Here is a 21,270-nt window from a genome sequence, read left to right as displayed (position 1 = left end):
GCCCAAAAACGGGCTCCCCGAATCGTTACTCTCGTCAATATAAATCGACATTGCGAATTTTGTATTGAATCGGGATGCAATTTCTGTGTTTCATCGTCAATGTGATGGCCGAAGGGATACAGTAAACCATCTGTGGTGCATCGCAGTCTAACACTGGTCCCCCAGTGAAGAGCCAAAGTACATACTCTTCTAAACCGTACTCCTGTGGACTGAAATCGGCATTGCGAATTTTGTATTGAACCGGGATGCAATTTCTTTGTTTCATCGTCAATGTGATGGTCGAAGGGTTACAGTAATCCTGCTGTGGTGCATCGGTGTCTAACACTCAGCCCCCAGGGAAGAGCCAAAGTACATACTCTTCTAAACCGTACTCCTGTGGACAGTAATCGGCATTGCGAATATTGTATTGAATCGGGATGCTATTTCTGTGATTCATCGTCAAAGTGATGGTCGAAGGGTTACAGTAAACCATCTGTGGTGCATCGCAGTCTATCACTGGGCCCCCAGTGAAAGCCAAAGTACATACTCTTCTAAACCGTACTCCTGTGGACTGAAATCGGCATTGCGAATTTTGAATTGAATCGGGATGCATTTTTTTTGTGTTTCATCGTCAATATTATGGTCGAAGGGTAACAGTAAACCTGCTGTGGTGTATCGGAGTCAAACACTGGGTCCCCAGGGAAGAGCCAAAGTACTTACTCTTCTAAACCATACTCCTGCGGATAGATATCGGCATTGCGAATTTTGTAGTGAATCGGGATGAAATTTCTGTGGTTCATTGTCAATGTGATGGTCGAAGGGATACAGTAAACCTGCTGTGGTGCATCGTAGTCTAACACTGGGCCAGCAGGGAAGAGCCGAAGAACTCACTCTTCTAAACCGTACTCCTGTGGACAGAAATCGGCATTGCGAATGTTGTATTGAATTGGGATGCAATTTCTGTGTTTCATCGTCAATGTGATGGTCGAAGGGTTACAGTAAACCTGCTGTGGTGCATCGTAGTCTAACACTGGGCCCCCAGGAAAGAGCGAAAGTACAAACTCTTCTAAACCGTACTCCTGTGGACGGAAATCTGAATTGCGAATTTTGTATGGAATGGGGATGCAATTTCTGTGTTTCATCGTTAATGTGATGGTCTAAGGGTTACAGTAAACCTGCTGTGGTGCATCGTAGTCTAACACTGGGCCAGCAGGGAAGAGCCGAAGAACTTACTCTTCTAAACCGTACTCCTGTGGACAGAAATCGGCATTGCGAATGTTGTATTGAATTGGGATGCAATTTCTGTGTTTCATCGTCAATGTGATGGTCGAAGGGTTACAGTAAACCTGCTGTGGTGCATCGGAGTCCAACACTCAGCCCCCAGGGCAGAGCCAAACTACATTCTCTTCTAAACCGTACTCCTGTGGACAGAAATAGGCATTGCGAAATTTTTTTGAATCGGGATGCAATTTCTGTGTTTCATCGTCAATGTGATGGTCGAAGGGTTACAGCAAACCTGCTGTGGTGCATCTTAGTCCGACACTGGGCCATAGGGAAGAAACGAAGTACATACTCTTCTAAACCGTACTCTTTTGGACAGAAATCGGCATTGCGAATTTTGTATTGAATCGGGAAGCAATTTCTGTGTTTCATCGTCAATGTGATGGTCGAAGGGTTACAGCAAACCTGCTGTGGTGCATCTTAGTCTGACACTGGGACCCCAGGGAAGAAACGATGTACATACTCTTCTAAACCGTACTCCTTTGGACAGAAATCGGCATTGCGAAATCTGTATTCAATCGGGAAGCAATTTCTGTGTTTCATCGCCAATGTCATGGTCGAAGGGTAATAGTAAACCTGCTGTGGTGCATCGTAGTCTAACACTGGGCCCCCAGGGAAGAGCCCAAAAACGGGCTCCCCGATTCGTTACTCTCGTTAATATAAATCGACATTGCGAATTTTGTATTGAATCGGGGTGCAATTTCTGTCTTTCATCGTCAATGTGATGGTCGAAGGGTTACAGTAAACCTGCTGTGGTGCATCGGAGTCCAACACTCAGCCCCCAGGGCAGAGCCAAACTACATTCTCTTCTAAACCGTACTCCTGTGGACAGAAACCGGCATTGCGAATTTGGTATTGAATTTGGATGCAATATCTGTGTTTCATCGTCAATGTGATGGTCGAAGGGTTACAGTAAACCTGCTGTGGTGCATCGTTGTCTAACACTGGGCCCCCAGGAAAGGGCGAAAATACATACTCTTCTAAACCGTACTCCTGTGGACGGAAAACGGAATTGCGAAATTTGTATTGAATCGGGATGCAGTTTTTGTGTTTCATCGTCAATGTGATGGTCGAAGGGTTACAGTAAACCTGCTGTGGTGCAATGGAGTCTAACACTCAGCCCCCAGGGAAGAGCTAAACTACATGCTCTTCTAAACCGTACTCCTGTGGACAGAAATCAGCTTTGCGAATTTTGTTTTGAATCGGGATGCGATTTCTGTGTTTCATCGTCAATGTGATGGTCGAAGGGTTACAGTAAACCTGCTGTGGTGCAACGGAGTCTAACACTCAGCCCCCAGGGAAGAATGAAAATACATACTCTTCTAAACCTTACTCCTGTGGACAGAAACAGGCATTGCGAATTTTGTATTGAGTCGGGATGCAATTTCTGTGTTTCATTGTCAATGTGATGGCCAAAGGGATACAGTAAACCATCTTGGTGCATCGCAGTCTAACACTGGTCCCCCAGTGAAGAGCCAAAGTACATACTCTTCTAAACCGTACTCCTGTGGACTGAAATCGGCATTGCGAATTTTGAATTGAATCGGGATGCAATTTCTGTGTTTCATCGTCAATATTATGGTCGAAGGGTAACAGTAAACCTGCTGTGGTGTATCGGAGTCAAACACTGGGCCCCCAGGGAAGAGCCAAAGTACTTACTCTTCTAAACCGTACTCCTGTGGACAGATATCGGCATTGCGAATTTTGTATTGAATCGGGATGCAATTTCTGTGTTTCATCGTCAATGTCATGGTCGAAGGGTAACAGTAAACCTGCTGTGGTGCATCGTAGTCCAACACTGGGCCCCCAGGGAAGAGCCCAAAAACGGGCTCCCCGAATCGTTACTCTCGTCAATATAAATCGACATTTCGAATTTTGTATTGAATCGGGATGCAATTTCTATGTTTCATCGTCAATGTGATGGCCGATGGGATACAGTAAACCTGCTGTGGTTCATCGTAGTCTACCACTGGGCCCCTAGGGAAGAGTCAAAATACATACTTTTCTAAACCGTACTCCTGTGGAAAGAAATTGGCATTGCGAATTTTGTATTGATTCGGGATGCAATTTCTGTGTTTCGTCGTCAATGTGATGGTCGAAGGGATACAGTAAACCTGCTGTGGTGCATCGGAGTCTTACACTTGTCCCCCAGGGAAGAGCCAAGTTACATACTCTTGTAAACCGTACCCCTGTGGACAGAAATCAGCATTGCGAATGTTGTATTGAATTGGGATGCAATTTCTGTGTTTCATCGTCAATGTGATGGTCGAAGGGATACAGTAAACCTGCTGTGGTGCATCGGAGTCTTACACTGGGCCCCCAGGGAAGAGCCAAAGTACATACTCTTCTAAACCGTACTCCTGTGGACAGAATTCGGCATTGCGAATTTTGTATTTAATCGGGATGCAATTTCTGTGTTTCATCGTCAATGTGTTGGTCGAAGGGTTACAGTAAACCTGCTGTGGTGCATCGGAGTCTAACACTCAGCCCCCAGGGAAGAGCCAAAATACATACTCTTCTAAACCGTGCTCCTGTGGACAGAAATCGGCATTGCGAATTTTGTATTGAATCAGTATGCAATTTCTGTGTTTCATCGTCAATGTGATGGTCTAAGTGATACAGTAAACCTGCTGTCGTGCATCGGAGTCTAACACTCAGCCTCCAGGGAAGAGCCAAAATACATACTCTTCTAAACCGTACTCCTGTGGACAGAAATCGGTATTGCTAATTTTGTATTGAATCGGGATGCAATTTCTGTGTTTCATCGTCAATGTGATGGTCGAAGGGATACAGTAAACCTGCTGTGGTGCATCGGAGTCTTACACTGGGCCCCCAGGGAAGAGCCAAAGTACATACTCTTCTAAACCGTACTCCTGTGGACAGAAATCGGCATTGCGAATTTTGTATTTAATCGGGATGCAATTTCTGTGTTTCATCGTCAATGTGTTGGTCGAAGGGTTACAGTAAACCTGCTGTGGTGCATCGGAGTCTAACACTCAGCCCCCAGTGAAGAGCTAAACTACATGCTCTTCTAAACCGTACTCCTGTGGACAGAAATCGGCATTGCGAATTTTGTATTGAATCGGGATGAGATTTCTGTGTTTCATCGTCAATGTGATGGTCGAAGGGTTACAGTAAACCTGCTGTGGTGCAACGGAGTCTAACACTCAGAGCCCAGGGAAGAATCAAAATACATACTCTTCTAAACCTTACTCCTGTGGACAGAAATCGGCATTGCGAATTCTGTATTGAATCGGGATGCAATTTCTGTGTTTCATCGTCAATGTGACGGTCGAAGTGTAACAGTAAACCTGCTGTGGTGCATCGGAGTTTTACACTGGCCCCCAGGGATGAGCCCAAAAACGTGCTCCCCGAAACGTTACTCGCGTCAATATAAATCGACATTGTGAATTTTGTATTGAATCGGGATGCATTTTCTGTGTTCATCGTCAATTTGATGGTCGGAGGAATACAGTAAACATGTTGTGGTGCGTCGGAGTCATACACTGGGTCCCCAGGGAAGAGCCAAAGTATATACTCATCTAAACCGTACTCCTGTGGACAGAAATCGGCATTGCGAATTTTGTATTGAATCGGGATGCAATTTCTGTGTTCCATCGTCAATGTGATGGTAGAAGGGATACAGTAAACGTGCTGTGGTGCATCGGAGTTTAACACTGGGCCCCCAGGGAGGAGCCAAAGTACATACTCTTCTAAACCGTACTCCTGTAGACAGAAATCGGCATTGCGAATTTGGTATTGAATTTGGATGCAATTTCTGTGTTTCATCGTCAATGTGATGGTCGAAGGGTTACAGTAAACCTGCTGTGGTGCATCGGAGTCCAACACTCAGCCCCCAGGGCAGAGCCAAAGTACATACTCTTCTAAACCGTACTCCTGTGGACAGAAATCGGCATTGCGAATTTGGTATTGAATTTGGATGCAATTTCTGTGTTTCATCGTCAATGTGATGGTCGAAGGGTTACAGTAAACCTGCTGTGGTGCATCGTAGTCTAACACTGGGCCCCCAGGAAAGAGCGAAAGTACATACTCTTCTAAACCGTACTCCTGTGGACGGAAATCTGAATTGCGAATTTTGTATGGAATGGGGATGCAATTTCTGTGTTTCATCGTCAATGTGATGGTCAAAGGGTTACAGCAAACCTGCTGTGGTGCATCTTAGTCTGACACTGGGCCATAGGGAAGAAACGAAGTACATACTCTTCTAAACCGTACTCTTTTGGACAGAAATCGGCATTGCGAATTTTGTATTGAATCGGGAAGCAATTTCTGAGTTTCATCGTCAATGTGATGGTCGAAGGGTTACAGCAAACCTGCTGTGGTGCATCTTAGTCTGACACTGGGCCCCCAGGATAGGGCGAAAATACATACTCTTCTAAACCGTACTCCTGTGGACGGAAAACGGAATTGCGAAATTTGTATTGAATCGGGATGCAGTTTTTGTGTTTCATCGTCAATGTGATGGTCCAAGGGTTACAGTAAACCTGCTGTGGTGCAATGGAGTCTAACACTCAGCCCCCAGGGAAGAGCTAAACTACATGCTCTTCTAAACCGTACTCCTGTGGACAGAAATCAGCTTTGCGAATTTTGTATTGAATCGGGATGCGATTTCTGTGTTTCATCGTCAATGTGATGGTCGAAGGGTTACAGTAAACCTGCTGTGGTGCAACGGAGTCTAACACTCAGCCCCCAGGGAAGAATCAAAATACATACTCTTCTAAACCTTACTCCTGTGGACAGAAATAGGCATTGCGAATTTTGTATTGAATCGGGATGCAATTTCTGTGTTTCATCGTCAATGTGATGGCCAAAGGGATACAGTAAACCATCTGTGGTGCATCGCAGTCTAACACTGGTCCCCCAGTGAAGAGCCAAAGTACATACTCTTCTAAACCGTACTCCTGTGGACTGAAATCGGCATTGCGAATTTTGTATTGAATCGGGATGCAATTTCTTTGTTTCATCGTCAATGTGATGGTCGAAGGGTTACAGTAAACCTGCTGTGGTGCATCGGTGTCTAACACTCAGCCCCCAGGGTAGAGCCAAAATACATACTCTTCTAAACCGTACTCCTGTGGACCGACATCGGCATTGCGAATATTGTATTGAATCGGGATGCAATTTCTGTGATTCATCATCAAAGTGATGGTCGAAGGGTTACAGTAAACCATCTGTGGTGCATCGCAGTCTATCACTGGGCCCCCAGTGAAGAGCCAAAGTACATACTCTCCTAAACCGTACTCCTGTGGACTGAAATCGGCATTGCGAATTTTGAATTGAATCGGGATGCAATTTCTGTGTTTCATCGGCAATATTATGGTCGAAGGGTAACACTAAACCTGCTGTGGTGTATCGGAGTCAAACACTGGGCCCCCAGGGAAGAGCCAAAGTACTTACTCTTCTAAACCGTACTCCTGTGGACAGAAATCGGCATTGCGAATTTTGTATTGAATCGGGATGCAATTTCTGTGTTTCATCGTCAATGTCATGGTCGAAGGGTAACAGTAAACCTGCTGTGGTGCATCGTAGTCTAACACTGGGCCCCCAGGGAAGAGCTCAAAAACGGGCTCCCCGAATCGTTACTCTCGTCAATATTAATCGACATTGCGAATTTTGTATTGAATCGGGATGCAATTTCTATGTTTCATCGTCAATGTGATGGCCGATGGGATACAGTAAACCTGCTGTGGTTCATCGTAGTCTACCACTGGGCCCCCAGGGAAGAGTCAAAATACATACTCTTCTAAACCGTACTCCTGTGGAAAGAAATTGGCATTGCGAATTTTGTATTGATTCGGGATGCAATTTCTGTGTTTCGTCGTCAATGTGATGGTCGAAGGGATACAGTAAACCTGCTGTGGTGCATCGGAGTCTTACACTTGTCCCCCAGGGAAGAGCCAAGTTACATACTCTTGTAAACCGTACCCCTGTGGACAGAAATCAGCATTGCGAATGTTGTATTGAATTGGGATGCAATTTCTGTGTTTCATCGTCAATGTGATGGTCGAAGGGATACAGTAAACCTGCTGTGGTGCATCGGAGTCTTACACTGGGCCCCCAGGGAAGAGCCAAAGTACATACTCTTCTAAACCGTACTCCTGTGGACAGAAATCGGCATTGCGAATTTTGTATTTAATCGGGATGCAATTTCTGTGTTTCATCGTCAATGTGATGGTCGAAGGGTTACAGTAAACCTGCTGTGGTGCATCGGAGTCTAACACTCAGCCCCCAGGGAAGAGCTAAACTACATGCTCTTCTAAACCGTACTCCTGTGGACAAGAATCGGCATTGCGAATTTTGTATTGAATCGGGATGAGATTTCTGTGTTTCATCGTCAATGTGATGGTCGAAGGGTTACAGTAAACCTGCTGTGGTGCATCGTAGTCTAACACTGGGCCCCCAGGAAAGAGCGAAAGTACATACTGTTCTAAACCGTACTCCTGTGGACGGAAGTCGAAATTGCGAATTTTGTATGGAATGGGGATGCAATTTCTGTGTTTCATCGTCAATGTGATGGTCGAAGGGTTACAGTAAACCTGCTGTGGTGCATCGGAGTCCAACACTCAGCCCCCAGGGCAGAGCCAAACTACATTCTCTTCTAAACCGTACTCCTGTGGACAGAAATAGGCATTGCGAATTTTTTTTGAATCGGGATGCAATTTCTGTGTTTCATCGTCAATGTGATGGTCGAAGGGTTACAGCAAACCTGCTGTGGTGCATCTTAGTCTGACACTGGGCCATAGGGAAGAAACGAAGTACATACTCTTCTAAACCGTACTCTTTTGGACAGAAATCGGCATTGCGAATTTTGTATTGAATCGGGAAGCAATTTCTGAGTTTCATCGTCAATGTGATGGTCGAAGGGTTACAGCAAACCTGCTGTGGTGCATCTTAGTCTGACACTGGGACCCCAGGGAAGAAACGATGTACATACTCTTCTAAACCGTACTCCTTTGGACAGAAATCGGCATTGCGAATTCTGTATTGAATCGGGATGCAATTTCTGTGTTTCATCGTCAATGTGACGGTCGAAGTGTAACAGTAAACCTGCTGTGGTGCATCGGAGTTTTACACTGGCCCCCAGGGATGAGCCCAAAAACGTGCTCCCCGAAACGTTACTCGCGTCAATATAAATCGACATTGTGAATTTTGTATTGAATCGGGATGCATTTTCTGTGTTCATCGTCAGTGTGATGGTCGGAGGAATACAGTAAACATGTTGTGGTGCGTCGGAGTCATACACTGGGTCCCCAGGGAAGAGCCAAAGTATATACTCTTCTAAACCGTACTCCTGTGGACAGAAATCGGCATTGCGATTTTGTATTGAATCGGGATGCAATTTCTGTGTTCCATCGTCAATGTGATGGTAGACGGGATACAGTAAACGTGCTGTGGTGCATCGGAGTTTAACACTGGGCCCCCAGGGAGGAGCCAAAGTACATACTCTTCTAAACCGTACTCCTGTGGACAGAAATCGGCATTGCGAATTTGGTATTGAATTTGGATGCAATTTTTGTGTTTCATCGTCAATGTGATGGTCGAAGGGTTACAGTAAACCTGCTGTGGTGCATCGTAGTCTAACACTGGGCCCCCAGGAAAGAGCGAAAGTACATACTCTTCTAAACCGTACTCCTGTGGACGGAAATCGGAATTGCGAATTTTGTATGGAATGGGGATGCATTTTCTGTGTTTCATCGTCAATGTGATGGTCGAAGGGTTACAGTAAACCTGCTGTGGTGCATCGGAGTCCAACACTCAGCCCCCAGGGCAGAGCCAAACTACATTCTCTTCTAAACCGTACTCCTGTGGACAGAAATAGGCATTGCGAATTTTTTTTGAATCGGGATGCAATTTCTGTGTTTCATCGTCAATGTGATGGTCGAAGGGTTACAGCAAACCTGCTGTGGTGCATCTTAGTCTGACACTGGGCCATAGGGAAGAAAGGAAGTACATACTCTTCTAAACCGTACTCTTTTGGACAGAAATCGGCATTGCGAATTTTGTATTGAATCGGGAAGCAATTTCTGAGTTTCATCGTCAATGTGATGGTCGAAGGGTTACAGAAAACCTGCTGTGGTGCATCTTAGTCTGACACTGGGACCCCAGGGAAGAAACGATGTACATACTCTTCTAAACCGTACTCCTTTGGACAGAAATCGGCATTGCGAATTTTGTATTGAATCGGGAAGCAATTCCTGTGTTTCATCGTCTATGTCATGGTCGAAGGGTAATAGTAAACCTGCTGTGGTGCATCGTAGTCTAACACTGGGCCCCCAGGGAAGAGCCCAAAAACGGGCTCCCCGATTCGTTACTCTCGTTAATATAAATCGACATTGCGAATTTTGTATTGAATCGGGATGCAATTTCTGTCTTTCATCGTCAATGTGATGGTCGAAGGGTTACAGTAAACCTGCTGTGGTGCATCGGAGTCCAACACTCAGCCCCCAGGGCAGAGCCAAACTACATTCTCTTCTAAACCGTACTCCTGTGGACAGAAACCGGCATTGCGAATTTGGTATTGAATTTGGATGCAATATCTGTGTTTCATCGTCAATGTGATGGTCGAAGGGTTACAGTAAACCTGCTGTGGTGCATCGTAGTCTAACACTGGGCCCCCAGGAAAGAGCGAAAATACATACTCTTCTAAACCGTACTCCTGTGGACGGAAATCGGAATTGCGAAATTTGTATTGAATCGGGATGCAGTTTTTGTGTTTCATCGTCAATGTGATGGTCGAAGGGTTACAGTAAACCTGCTGTGGTGCAATGGAGTCTAACACTCAGCCCCCAGGGAAGAGCTAAACTACATGCTCTTCTAAACCGTACTCCTGTGGACAGAAATCAGCTTTGCGAATTTTGTATTGAATCGGGATGCGATTTCTGTGTTTCATCGTCAATATGATGGTCGAAGGGTTACAGTAAACCTGCTGTGGTGCAACGGAGTCTAACACTCAGCCCCCAGGGAAGAATCAAAATACATACTCTTCTAAACCTTACTCCTGTGGACAGAAATAGGCATTGCGAATTTTGGATTGAATCGGGATGCAATTTCTGTGTTTAATCGTCAATGTGATGGTCGAAGGGTTAAAGTAAATCTGCTGTGATGCATCTTAGTCTAACACTGGGCCCCCAGGGATAAGCCGAAGTACATACTCATCTAAACCATATTCCTGTGGACAGAAATCGGCATTGCGAATTTAGTATTGAATCGGGATGCAATTTCTGTGTTTCATCGTCAATGTCATGGTCGAAGGGTAACAGTAAACCAGCTGTGGTGCATCGAAGTCTAACACCGGGCCCCCAGGGAAGAGCCCAAAAACGGGCTCCCCGAATCGTTACTCTCGTCAATATAAATCGACAATGCGAATTTTGTATTGAATCGGGATGCAATTTCTGTGTTTCATCGTCAATGTGATGGCCGAAGGGATACAGTAAACCATCTGTGGTGCATCGCAGTCTAACACTGGTCCCCCAGTGAAGAGCCAAAGTACATACTCTTCTAAACCGTACTCCTGTGGACTGAAATCGGCATTGCGAATTTTGTATTGAATCGGGATGCAATTTCTTTGTTTCATCGTCAATGTGATGGTCGAAGGGTTACAGTAATCCTGCTGTGGTGCATCGGTGTCTAACACTCAGCCCCCAGGGAAGAGCCAAAGTACATACTCTTCTAAACCGTACTCCTGTGGACAGTAATCGGCATTGCGAATATTGTATTGAATCGGGATGCAATTTCTGTGATTCATCGTCAAAGTGATGGTCGAAGGGTTACAGTAAACCATCTGTGGTGCATCGCAGTCTATCACTGGGCCCCCAGTGAAAGCCAAAGTACATACTCTTCTAAACCTTACTCCTGTGGACTGAAATCGGCATTGCGAATTTTGAATTGAATCGGGATGCAATTTCTGTGTTTCATCGTCAATATTATGGTCGAAGGGTAACAGTAAACCTGCTGTGGTGTATCGGAGTCAAACACTGGGCCCCCAGGGAAGAGCCAAAGTACTTACTCTTCTAAACCGTACTCCTGCGGATAGATATCGGCATTGCGAATTTTGTAGTGAATCGGGATGAAATTTCTGTGGTTCATTGTCAATGTGATGGTCGAAGGGATACAGTAAACCTGCCGTGGTGCATCGTAGTCTAACACTGGGCCAGCAGGGAAGAGCCGAAGAACTTACTCTTCTAAACCGTACTCCTGTGGACAGAAATCGGCATTGCGAATTTTGTATTGAATCGGGATGCAATTTCTGTGTTTCATCGTCAATGTCATGGTCGAAGGGTAACAGTAAACCTGCTGTGGTGCATCGTAGTCTAACACTGGGCCCACAGGGAAGAGCCCAAAAACGGGCTCCCCGAATCGTTACTCTCGTCAATATAAATCGACATTGCGAATTTTGTATTGAATCGGGATGCAATTTCTATGTTTCATCGTCAATGTGATGGCCGATGGGATACAGTAAACCTGCTGTGGTTCATCGTAGTCTACCACTGGGCCCCCAGGGAAGAGTCAAAATACATACTCTTCTAAACCGTACTCCTGTGGAAAGAAATTGGCATTGCGAATTTTGTATTGATTCGGGATGCAATTTCTGTGTTTCGTCGCCAATGTGATGGTCGAAGGGATACAGTAAACCTGCTGTGGTGCATCGGAGTCTTACACTTGTCCCCCAGGGAAGAGCCAAGTTACATACTCTTGTAAACCGTACCCCTGTGGACAGAAATCAGCATTGCGAATTTTGTATTGAATCGGGTTGCAATTTCTGTGTTTCATCGTCAATGTGATGGTCGAAGGGTTACAGTAAACCTGCTGTGGTGCATCGGAGTCTAACACTCAGCCCCCAGGGAAGAGCTAAACTGCATGCTCTTCTAAACAGTACTCCTGTGGACAGAAATCGGCATTGCTAATTTTGTATTGAATCGGGATGCGATTTCTTTGTTTCATCGTCAATGTGATGGTCGAAGGGGTACAGTAAAACTGCTGTGGTGCAACGGAGTCTAACACTCAGAGCCCAGGGAAGAATCAAATTACATACTCTTCTAAATCTTACTCCTGTGGACATAAATAGGCATTGCGAATTTTGTATTGAATCGGGGTGCAATTTCTGTGTTTAATCGTCAGTGTGATGGTCGAAGGGTTACAGTAAATCTGCTGTGTTGCATCTTGGTCTAACACTGGGCCCCCAGGGAAGAGCCGAAGTACATACTCTTCTAAACCGTACTCCTGTGGGCAGAAATCGGCATTGCGAATTTAGTATTGAATCGGGATGCAATTTCTGTGTTTCATCGTCTATGTCATCTTCGAAGGGTAACAGTAAACCTGCTGTGGTGCATCGAAGTCTAACACCGGGCCCCCAGGGAAGAGCCCAAAAACGGGCTCCCCGAATCGTTACTCTCGTCAATATAAATCGACATTGCGAATTTTGTATTGAATCGGGATGCAATTTCTGTGTTTCATCGTCAATGTGATGGCCGAAGGGATACAGTAAACCTGCTGTGTTTCATCGTAGTCTACCACTGGGCCCCCAGGGAGGTGACAAAATACATACTCTTCTAAACCGTACTCCTGTGGAAAGAAATTGGCATTGCGAATTTTGTATTGATTCGGGATGCAATTTCTGTGTTACATCGTCAATGTGATGGTCGAAGGGATACAGTAAACCTGCTGTGGTGCATCAGAGTCTTATACTGGTCCCCCAGGGAAGAGCCAAGGTACAAACACTTGTAAAGCGTAAACCTGTGGACAGAAATCAGCATTGCGAATGTTGTGTTGAATTGGGATGCAATTTCAGTGTTTCATCGTCAATGTGATGGTCAAAGGGATACAGTAAACCTGCTGTGGTGCATTGGAGTCTTACACTGGGCCCCTAGGGAGGAGCCAATGTACATACTCTTCTAAACCGTACTCCTGTGGACAGAAATCGGCATTGCGAATTTTGTATTGAATCGGGATGCAATTTCTGTGTTTCATCGTCAATGTGATGGTCGAAGTGTAACAGTAAACCTGCTGTGGTGCATCGGAGTTTTACACTGGCCCCCAGGGAAGGGCCCAAAAACGGGCTCCCCGAAACGTTACTCGCGTCAATATAAATCGACATTGTGAATTTTGTATTGAATCGGGATGCATTTTCTGTGTTCATCGTCAATGTGATGGTCGGAAGAATACAGTAAACATGTTGTGGTGCGTCGGAGTCATACACTGGGTCCCCAGGGAAGAGCCAAAGTACATACTCTTCTAAACCGTACCCCTGTGGACAGAAATCGGCATTGCGAATTTTGTATTGAATCGGGATGCAATTTCTGTGTTTCATCGTCAATATGATGGTCGGAGGGTTACAGTAAACCTGCTGTGGTGCAATGGAGTCTAACACTCAGCCCCCAGGGAAGAGCCAAATTACATACTCTTCTAAACCTTACTCCTGTGGACAGAAATATGCATTGCGAATTTTTTATTGAATCGGGATGCAATATCTGTGTTTCATCGTCAATGTGATGGTCGAAGGGTTACAGTAAACCTGCTGTGGATCATTTTAATCTGACACTGGGCCCCCAGGGAAGAAACGAATTACATACTCTTCTAAACCGTACTCCTTTGGACAAAAATCGGCATTGCGAATTTTGTATATAATCGGGAAGCAATTTCTGTGTTTCATCGTCAATGTCATGGTCGAAGGATAATAGTAAACCTGCTGTGGTGCATCGTAGTCTAACACTGGGCCCCCAGGGAAGAGCCCAAAAACGGGCTCCCCGAATCGTTACTCTCGTTAATATAAATCAACATTGCGAATTTTGCATTGAATCGGGATGCAATTTCTTTGTTTCATAGTCAATGTGATGGTCGAAGGGTTACAGCAAACCTGCTGTGGTGCATCGGAGTCCAACACTCAGCCCCCAGGGCAGAGCCAAACTACATTCTCTTCTAAACCGTACTCCTGTGGACAGAAACCGGCATTGCGAATTTGGTATTGAATTTGGATGCAATTTCTGTGTTTCATCGTCAATGTGATGGTCGAAGGGTTACAGTAAACCTGCTGTGGTGCATCGTAGTCTATCACTGGGCCCCCAGGAAAGAGCGAAAATACATACTCTTCCAAACCGTACTCCTGTGGACGGAAATCGGAATTGCGAATTTTGTATTGAATCGGGATGCAATTTTGGTGTTTCATCGTCAATGTGATGGTCGAAGGGTTACTGTAAACCTGCTGTGGTGCAATGGAGTCTAACACTCAGCCCCCAGGGAAGAGCCAAATTACATACTCTTCTAAACTTTACTCCTGTGGACAGAAATAGGCATTGCGAATTTTTTATTGAATCGGGATGCAATTTCTGTGTTTCATCGTCAATGTGATGGTCGAAGGGTTAAAGTAAACCTGCTGTGGTGCATCTTAGTCTGACACTGGGCCCCCAGGGAAGAAACGAATTACATACTCTTCTAAACCGTACTCCTGTGGACAGAAATCGGCATTGCGAATTTTGTATTGAATCGGGATGCAATTTCTGTGTTTCATCGTCAATGTGATGGTCGAAGTGTAACAATAAACCTGCTGTGGTGCATCGGAGTTTTACACTGCCCCCAGGGAAGAGCCCGAAAACGGACTGCCCGAAACGCTACTCTCGTCAATATAAATCGACATTGTAAATTTTGTATTGAATCGGTATGCATTTTCTGTGTTTCATCGTCAATGTGATGGTCGAAGGTATACAGTAAACCTGCTGTGGTGCATCGGAGTCTTACACTGGGCCCCCAGGGAAGAGCCGAAGTACATACTCTTCTAAACCGTACTCCTGTGGACAGAAATCGGCATTGCGAATTTAGTATTAAATCGGGATGCATTTTCTGTGTTTCATCGTCAATGTGATGGTCGAAGGGTAACAGTAAACCTGCTGTTGTGCATCGTGGTCTAACACTGGGCCCCAGGTAAGAGCCCAAAAAAGGGCTCCCCGAATCGTTACTCTCGTCAATATAAATCGACATTGCGAATTTTGCATTGAATCGGGATGCAATTTCTGTGTTTCATAGTCAATGTGATGGTCGAAGGGGTACAGCAAACCTGCTGTGGTGCATCGGAGTCCAACACTCAGCCCCCAGGGCAGAGCCAAACTACATTCTCTTCTAAACCGTACTCCTGTGGACAGAAACCGGCATTGCGAATTTGGTATTGAATTTGGATGCAATTTCTGTGTTTCATCGTCAATGTGATGGTCGAAGGGTTACAGTAAACCTGCTGTGGTGCATCGTAGTCTATCACTGGGCCCCCAGGAAAGAGCGAAAATACATACTCTTCCAAACCGTACTCCTGTGGACGGAAATCGGAATTGCGAATTTTGTATTGAATCGGGATGCAATTTTGGTGTTTCATCGTCAATGTGATGGTCGAAGGGTTACTGTAAACCTGCTGTGGTGCAATGGAGTCTAACACTCAGCCCCCAGGGAAGAGCCAAATTACATACTCTTCTAAACTTTACTCCTGTGGACAGAAATAGGCATTGCGAATTTTTTATTGAATCGGGATGCAATTTCTGTGTTTCATCGTCAATGTGATGGTCGAAGGGTTAAAGTAAACCTGCTGTGGTGCATCTTAGTCTGACACTGGGCCCCCAGGGAAGAAACGAATTACATACTCTTCTAAACCGTACTCCTGTGGACAGAAATCGGCATTGCGAATTTTGTATTGAATCGGGATGCAATTTCTGTGTTTCATCGTCAATGTGATGGTCGAAGGGTAACAGTAAACCTGCTGTGGTGTATCGGAGTCAAACACTGGGCCCCCAGGGAAGAGCCAAAGTACTTACTCTTCTAAACCGTACTCCTGCGGATAGATATCGGCATTGCGAATTTTGTAGTGAATCGGGATGAAATTTCTGTGGTTCATTGTCAATGTGATGGTCGAAGGGATACAGTAAACCTGCCGTGGTGCATCGTAGTCTAACACTGGGCCAGCAGGGAAGAGCCGAAGAACTTACTCTTCTAAACCGTACTCCTGTGGACAGAAATCGGCATTGCGAATTTTGTATTGAATCGGGATGCAATTTCTGTGTTTCATCGTCAATGTCATGGTCGAAGGGTAACAGTAAACCTGCTGTGGTGCATCGTAGTCTAACACTGGGCCCACAGGGAAGAGCCCAAAAACGGGCTCCCCGAATCGTTACTCTCGTCAATATAAATCGACATTGCGAATTTTGTATTGAATCGGGATGCAATTTCTATGTTTCATCGTCAATGTGATGGCCGATGGGATACAGTAAACCTGCTGTGGTTCATCGTAGTCTACCACTGGGCCCCCAGGGAAGAGTCAAAATACATACTCTTCTAAACCGTACTCCTGTGGAAAGAAATTGGCATTGCGAATTTTGTATTGATTCGGGATGCAATTTCTGTGTTTCGTCGTCAATGTGATGGTCGAAGGGATACAGTAAACCTGCTGTGGTGCATCGGAGTCTTACACTTGTCCCCCAGGGAAGAGCCAAGTTACATACTCTTGTAAACCGTACCCCTGTGGACAGAAATCAGCATTGCGAATTTTGTATTGAATCGGGTTGCAATTTCTGTGTTTCATCGTCAATGTGATGGTCGAAGGGTTACAGTAAACCTGCTGTGGTGCATCGGAGTCTAACACTCAGCCCCCAGGGAAGAGCTAAACTGCATGCTCTTCTAAACAGTACTCCTGTGGACAGAAATCGGCATTGCTAATTTTGTATTGAATCGGGATGCGATTTCTTTGTTTCATCGTCAATGTGATGGTCGAAGGGGTACAGTAAAACTGCTGTGGTGCAACGGAGTCTAACACTCAGAGCCCAGGGAAGAATCAAATTACATACTCTTCTAAATCTTACTCCTGTGGACATAAATAGGCATTGCGAATTTTGTATTGAATCGGGGTGCAATTTCTGTGTTTAATCGTCAGTGTGATGGTCGAAGGGTTACAGTAAATCTGCTGTGTTGCATCTTGGTCTAACACTGGGCCCCCAGGGAAGAGCCGAAGTACATACTCTTCTAAACCGTACTCCTGTGGGCAGAAATCGGCATTGCGAATTTAGTATTGAATCGGGATGCAATTTCTGTGTTTCATCGTCTATGTCATCTTCGAAGGGTAACAGTAAACCTGCTGTGGTGCATCGAAGTCTAACACCGGGCCCCCAGGGAAGAGCCCAAAAACGGGCTCCCCGAATCGTTACTCTCGTCAATATAAATCGACATTGCGAATTTTGTATTGAATCGGGATGCAATTTCTGTGTTTCATCGTCAATGTGATGGCCGAAGGGATACAGTAAACCTGCTGTGTTTCATCGTAGTCTACCACTGGGCCCCCAGGGAGGTGACAAAATACATACTCTTCTAAACCGTACTCCTGTGGAAAGAAATTGGCATTGCGAATTTTGTATTGATTCGGGATGCAATTTCTGTGTTACATCGTCAATGTGATGGTCGAAGGGATACAGTAAACCTGCTGTGGTGCATCAGAGTCTTATACTGGTCCCCCAGGGAAGAGCCAAGGTACAAACACTTGTAAAGCGTAAACCTGTGGACAGAAATCAGCATTGCGAATGTTGTGTTGAATTGGGATGCAATTTCAGTGTTTCATCGTCAATGTGATGGTCAGAGGGATACAGTAAACCTGCTGTGGTGCATTGGAGTCTTACACTGGGCCCCTAGGGAGGAGCCAATGTACATACTCTTCTAAACCGTACTCCTGTGGACAGAAATCGGCATTGCGAATTTTGTATTGAATCGGGATGCAATTTCTGTGTTTCATCGTCAATGTGATGGTCGAAGTGTAACAGTAAACCTGCTGTGGTGCATCGGAGTTTTACACTGGCCCCCAGGGAAGGGCCCAAAAACGGGCTCCCCGAAACGTTACTCGCGTCAATATAAATCGACATTGTGAATTTTGTATTGAATCGGGATGCATTTTCTGTGTTCATCGTCAATGTGATGGTCGGAAGAATACAGTAAACATGTTGTGGTGCGTCGGAGTCATACACTGGGTCCCCAGGGAAGAGCCAAAGTACATACTCTTCTAAACCGTACCCCTGTGGACAGAAATCGGCATTGCGAATTTTGTATTGAATCGGGATGCAATTTCTGTGTTTCATCGTCAATATGATGGTCGGAGGGTTACAGTAAACCTGCTGTGGTGCAATGGAGTCTAACCTCAGCCCCCAGGGAAGAGCCAAATTACATACTCTTCTAAACCTTACTCCTGTGGACAGAAATATGCATTGCGAATTTTTTATTGAATCGGGATGCAATATCTGTGTTTCATCGTCAATGTGATGGTCGAAGGGTTACAGTAAACCTGCTGTGGATCATTTTAATCTGACACTGGGCCCCCAGGGAAGAAACGAATTACATACTCTTCTAAACCGTACTCCTTTGGACAAAAATCGGCATTGCGAATTTTGTATATAATCGGGAAGCAATTTCTGTGTTTCATCGTCAATGTCATGGTCGAAGGATAATAGTAAACCTGCTGTGGTGCATCGTAGTCTAACACTGGGCCCCCAGGGAAGAGCCCAAAAACGGGCTCCCCGAATCGTTACTCTCGTTAATATAAATCAACATTGCGAATTTTGCATTGAATCGGGATGCAATTTCTTTGTTTCATAGTCAATGTGATGGTCGAAGGGTTACAGCAAACCTGCTGTGGTGCATCGGAGTCCAACTCTCAGCCCCCAGGGCAGAGCCAAACTACATTCTCTTCTAAACCGTACTCCTGTGGACAGAAACCGGCATTGCGAATTTGGTATTGAATTTGGATGCAATTTCTGTGTTTCATCGTCAATGTGATGGTCGAAGGGTTACAGTAAACCTGCTGTGGTGCATCGTAGTCTATCACTGGGCCCCCAGGAAAGAGCGAAAATACATACTCTTCCAAACCGTACTCCTGTGGACGGAAATCGGAATTGCGAATTTTGTATTGAATCGGGATGCAATTTTGGTGTTTCATCGTCAATGTGATGGTCGAAGGGTTACTGTAAACCTGCTGTGGTGCAATGGAGTCTAACACTCAGCCCCCAGGGAAGAGCCAAATTACATACTCTTCTAAACTTTACTCCTGTGGACAGAAATAGGCATTGCGAATTTTTTATTGAATCGGGATGCAATTTCTGTGTTTCATCGTCAATGTGATGGTCGAAGGGTTAAAGTAAACCTGCTGTGGTGCATCTTAGTCTGACACTGGGCCCCCAGGGAAGAAACGAATTACATACTCTTCTAAACCGTACTCCTGTGGACAGAAATCGGCATTGCGAATTTTGTATTGAATCGGGATGCAATTTCTGTGTTTCATCGTCAATGTGATGGTCGAAGTGTAACAATAAACCTGCTGTGGTGCATCGGAGTTTTACACTGCCCCCAGGGAAGAGCCCGAAAACGGACTGCCCGAAACGCTACTCTCGTCAATATAAATCGACATTGTAAATTTTGTATTGAATCGGTATGCATTTTCTGTGTTTCATCGTCAATGTGATGGTCGAAGGTATACAGTAAACCTGCTGTGGTGCATCGGAGTCTTACACTGGGCCCCCAGGGAAGAGCCGAAGTACATACTCTTCTAAACCGTACTCCTGTGGACAGAAATCGGCATTGCGAATTTAGTATTAAATCGGGATGCATTTTCTGTGTTTCATCGTCAATGTGATGGTCGAAGGGTAACAGTAAACCTGCTGTTGTGCATCGTGGTCTAACACTGGGCCCCAGGTAAGAGCCCAAAAAAGGGCTCCCCGAATCGTTACTCTCGTCAATATAAATCGACATTGCGAATTTTGCATTGAATCGGGATGCAATTTCTGTGTTTCATAGTCAATGTGATGGTCGAAGGGTTACAGCAAACCTGCTGTGGTGCATCGGAGTCCAACACTCAGCCCCCAGGGCAGAGCCAAACTACATTCTCTTCTAAACCGTACTCCTGTGGACAGAAACCGGCATTGCGAATTTGGTATTGAATTTGGATGCAATTTCTGTGTTTCATCGTCAATGTGATGGTCGAAGGGTTACAGTAAACCTGCTGTGGTGCATCGTAGTCTATCACTGGGCCCCCAGGAAAGAGCGAAAATACATACTCTTCCAAACCGTACTCCTGTGGACGGAAATCGGAATTGCGAATTTTGTATTGAATCGGGATGCAATTTTGGTGTTTCATCGTCAATGTGATGGTCGAAGGGTTACTGTAAACCTGCTGTGGTGCAATGGAGTCTAACACTCAGCCCCCAGGGAAGAGCCAAATTACATACTCTTCTAAACTTTACTCCTGTGGACAGAAATAGGCATTGCGAATTTTTTATTGAATCGGGATGCAATTTCTGTGTTTCATCGTCAATGTGATGGTCGAAGGGTTAAAGTAAACCTGCTGTGGTGCATCTTAGTCTGACACTGGGCCCCCAGGGAAGAAACGAATTACATACTCTTCTAAACCGTACTCCTGTGGACAGAAATCGGCATTGCGAATTTTGTATTGAATCGGGATGCAATTTCTGTGTTTCATCGTCAATGTGATGGTCGAAGTGTAACAATAAACCTGCTGTGGTGCATCGGAGTTTTACACTGCCCCCAGGGAAGAGCCCGAAAACGGACTGCCCGAAACGCTACTCTCGTCAATATAAATCGACATTGTAAATTTTGTATTGAATCGGTATGCATTTTCTGTGTTTCATCGTCAATGTGATGGTCGAAGGTATACAGTAAACCTGCTGTGGTGCATCGGAGTCTTACACTGGGCCCCCAGGGAAGAGCCGAAGTACATACTCTTCTAAACCGTACTCCTGTGGACAGAAATCGGCATTGCGAATTTAGTATTAAATCGGGATGCATTTTCTGTGTTTCATCGTCAATGTGATGGTCGAAGGGTAACAGTAAACCTGCTGTTGTGCATCGTGGTCTAACACTGGGCCCCAGGTAAGAGCCCAAAAAAGGGCTCCCCGAATCGTTACTCTCGTCAATATAAATCGACATTGCGAATTTTGTATTGAATCGGGATGCAACTTCTGCTTTTCA

The sequence above is a fragment of the Schistocerca cancellata genome, chromosome 6, assembly GCF_023864275.1.
Source record: "Schistocerca cancellata isolate TAMUIC-IGC-003103 chromosome 6, iqSchCanc2.1, whole genome shotgun sequence".
In the NCBI taxonomy this organism is placed as follows: domain Eukaryota; kingdom Metazoa; phylum Arthropoda; class Insecta; order Orthoptera; family Acrididae; genus Schistocerca; species Schistocerca cancellata.
Note: the sequence above shows the minus strand (reverse complement) of the source record.